The sequence below is a fragment of the Nematolebias whitei genome, chromosome 18 (assembly GCF_014905685.2).
Source record: "Nematolebias whitei isolate Nwh7 chromosome 18, NemWhi1, whole genome shotgun sequence".
Lineage (NCBI taxonomy): Eukaryota > Metazoa > Chordata > Actinopteri > Cyprinodontiformes > Rivulidae > Nematolebias > Nematolebias whitei.
The window spans coordinates 33,513,056-33,517,441 of NC_056515.1; positions in this window are offsets into that span (position 1 = coordinate 33,513,056).

The following is a 4,386-nucleotide window of genomic DNA, read 5'->3' on the forward strand; positions in this document are numbered from 1 at the left end:
TGGGTATTTGCATATTTTCCTACATTTTAGGAGGGCATGATTAGGTGAAGGGTTAGTACTTGTATTTTATTCTACTACTGGCTACTTAACTTAACATACTGAACCTTTGAGGGTTTTTTTTTTTGTTTGGTAGATTTTAGATTAAATTTACTTTATGTAAGTTTGAATTGTATTCTTAAGGATGATTAAAGAATAGATACTTAAAAGGAACCTTTTCCTCGTATTTAATTGATTAAATTTGTACTGCACTTTACATTTTACAATCGCAAAGTGCTACAATAAAAATATCTAAATTGAATAAAACATGAACTAAAAAAGGACTAAACTTTTTAAAAGCTAATAAAAAACTAAAATAAAAAAAAACGCAGGATTAAAAATACCTTTAAACACTATAAAATATTTAAAAAAAATAGGTCTTTTTTAATTTAGTTCCTTCTAAAAGCTTCATAATTAAAGCTTAAAACTTAAACCCATACTCAGAATGTGGAGAAGCTTTATTGTTTTCAACTTTAACGTATTGAATAGGAAAACTTTGAGCAGTTTTTTGGAATACAAGCGTGGTAAACGTGTCCACCTGTTTCTCTCTAAATCTGCAGAACAAATGGGTCCTCTAATTGTAATTTAGTTTGCTAAGCAATCATCTTATGTGCTGCAGTACACCCCTAAACTCTTTTAATTACTTTTATCATCTGGGGTGATGTTACAGGGGATAGATTTACAAATTACTTATACTTTGACTTGTGCAGCATATTAGATGAACACAAATTTATACACGAAGCCTAATGGTTTGAACAAAAATAGACAAACATGGATATGGGAAAACATGAAATAGCTTGTGAGCCAAAGCATCAGTCACTGGGAAATCTGATGCAGTTACAGGGAAAGCAAGAGATGGTGAGAATTTATGCTGCAGAGTGGTGCAAAAGGATGATATGTGGTAACTGAATTACTTGCTGCAACTGACAGCTTGATTGCAAATAAAGTTAAAGAGAAGAAGGAGCAATGAAAGATTAGATGAAGGGAGTGGAAAAATAGAGATAGAGGTGTGGCATAAAAAGGAAGGGAAATTTATTCTCGTCTGAAAGTAACATTAAAACAAACTCCTGTTTTCTTATGGGACTTCTTAGATTTTTCATGTTTGTTTTTTCTAAATCTGGTCATGTCACAACACAGATTAAACCTCATTAAGAAACATTTGTTTGAATAAAGGCGTAGAACTGCTAAAAGGAATGCATGTTTTATGCATTCTTTAATGCCAGAGCTTTTTGCTTAAGATCATGCAATGATATGAAGACACTGAGTTGTAGCCGTTTTGATTAAAGAGCGTAACGTTTTGTGCGATCTCGTGCAGATCTGTGACATGTCACAAGATGTGACAGCACTCGGTCTCTCAGCATCTACGTCACCAAGGTTTAGGTCAATGCATGTATACATTTATTGAATTATAGCCATTTTTGTGTTAGATGAGTGGTGGCACAGAGAAAGCAAGCCTGTAAGCGTAAGGTCGTCGGTTCAAACCTTGGACTAACAACATCAAAAAGTGGGTGGGAAGGTAAAGCAGCCACACCTGCCTCCACCCACATTTTCCCCACTCTGATCCCTTGAGCAAGGCTCTTAACCCCACCTGGGTGCCCCAGATGGCAGCTCTCTGCTCCACATGGGCTGTGGTAGCTCGGTGGTCTGTGGTTGCATCAGGATGGGCATTCAGTAATTATATTCTGTAAGTTTCACAAAAAAAATCCAGTGGTTCATGAAATATTTTGACAATAGACATATAAACAGACCATGGAAAACACTTGGTCTTCTGTGTTAACCTGTTTTTGGCAGGTAATATTTTTGAAATTGCATAACTTTCCTAAAATTGTGCAGTCCTAGTATTAAATAATTCGTTATTCAGGTTTTAATTAAAACAAAAACAAGCATTCATTCTAAAATGATATGTTTCACTTATTTTGCACAAAGGAGTACCCTGGATTGTTTTGTATTTTTGTTGTTAATGCTGCATGTTTGACATTTTGTCGTTTTGTGGTTTAAGCATTTTATATGTTGCTTTCATGTAAAAAAAAATAAAAAAAAACATGCTGCAGACACATTAATGGCATGTAAAAGAATCAAATGCATCAAAAATATATATTTGCATTAAACAATGCTCATAATTTCTTAATATTGTTTTGGTTGTACTGAATTATATTATTATTGCTGAAGATTAAGCAATATATGGGCATTTTATGCTTCATGATGTAAATATAGTTTTCTGTTTATTTTAGTGTTGTTTTACTACAACATGGAAAGTTTAGATAATTTTACTAACTAATAATTTTGGGAAAAAAGTAAGAAAATTAAATAGAAGACAGGACTTCTCATCTGCTTTCATATAATTTGTATAAAAGCATGTTATCTCTAATTTTTGGCTACAAATACAACAAACTTACCAAAAAGGAATCTTGAAAGGAGTTCAAGTTTCTCAAATATTTCTGTCCATTTCAGCCAGCTGGTTTTATACACAGAGGTGTGGGCAGTTGTGTTAATTAAGCAAAATGATTATGATTTTCTTAAATTATTATTTCATGATTATGTACCAGTTAGACACCAGACTGACACCTGCAAATCTTACTTTTGTTATGTCTTCATGAAGCTCTGCACTATAGTAAATATACTGTGGTTTACAGTAACTATACATAACAATAATACGTTTGCTCAAATTTTGTAAAAATCATTTTCAGGTTTCCTGCAGAAATTATCCATATCAAACACAAACATGGCTATATCATGGGCAGTTTTAGAGATATTGAGTTAAAATATAATTTAGTTGTATCAGGTAGGGATTTTAAACTTATACTCAACATTAACAGATCTTTGGAATTTGAAAGTAAGACTCGTTTATGTCCTGCAGGGCCTCTCATATATTATTGCATTATCTCACAATATCACAGGAGGTTGTGCATGATGTCATTCAATAGGTCTATAATGAGGTCAGAATGTTTAAATGTTTAAAAAGTTGGAAGCCGGCGATGTGCATTCCTTGGAAAAATGTGGTCATTCATTTCTGACTGGACTGGAAATGGGTTGTTGCAGATGATTTTGATTGATTGGTTGGTGGAAAAAAACTCCAGTGTATAAGACGACACAGAAAGAGCAAGATGCCTCTTGATGTGCTGACAGATGAATAAAAAATGTGTCTTGTCATTTGAAAAGGGCAGATGTATCTTTCAGCATTTCACTTTAATTGAAGCACTTGGGACTACAAGCTCCAATCGAACCATGATTTTGTTGGTGACAGGGGTGGAGACGGGGGTCAAGAATATTATATGGCACGTGTTATCTGCTCTTCGGGGCACTGGACTGATCTCATTGCTCGGTTGTATTACTCTCTTGGACGGTGAATGAAATGCGATGTGGGCGAACAAACACAGACGCAGAACGAGACACCAACCACAGGATCTGACTCAGGTCAGACATGCAGACAGGCAGGAAACAGAGCTTGTGGCAAAGTGTGCTGAAAACCTGCCAAACTGGAAGCGTGGGCAAAACTGGGCTGTAAAGAATCTGACATTCATGCTTCCTGCAAAGAAGAGAAGCAGTGACTATACTGTTATGTTTTTTTTTTTCTCCATCTTACCTTCAAATAAGGCATCATAGTAACTATTTGGAACTCAACTGGGTCTTTTCCTGATGTCAAGAAGCTCAGAAACAACTGAAAAAGCCTGTGCATGACAATCGTACACATTTCAAGTATTGATTGGAAAAAAGTTTTAACCACCATGATCTTCCCTGTTTTCATTTGCTTTCCTTACAGGCAGATGCATCCACCAGCTTTTTGCGTGCGGCTCGTTCGGGGAACCTGGATAAGGCTCTGGATCACATCAAGAACGGGATTGACATCAACACGGCTAATCAAGTAAGATCTGTCAAATCCACCCGCTTCAACTGTTATCAGCCATTAAACGGCCAATATTAGTTGTTATCATCCACATAGGTTGCGTTCAGACTGTCCCTCCTGTACCTTCTAGTAGGTTTAAAGGTACATTCTTATCGCTGATAATAGGGTCAGGGCGTTAGATTAAGAGTCAAGGGTCTGGAAGTTAAGTTTAAGGTCAGTGCTCTGGGTCAGGTGTAAGGTTAGGTTTAGGAAAAGGGTTCAATAAAGCTAACAAAAACAACTTCCTGTTTTACACATGGGCGAAGTTGCGTATTATCAATGATAACAACGTACCTTTAAACCTACTAGGAGGTAGGAGGGACAGTCTGAACACAACCTATGAGGATGATAACAACTAATAATGGCCATTTAATGGGCTGATAACATTCAAAGCCAGTGGTCAAATCATTAAATGCATTGATGCAAAAATCTGATTGTGCGTGTTAGTGGGAGTAAAAAAAAAAAAA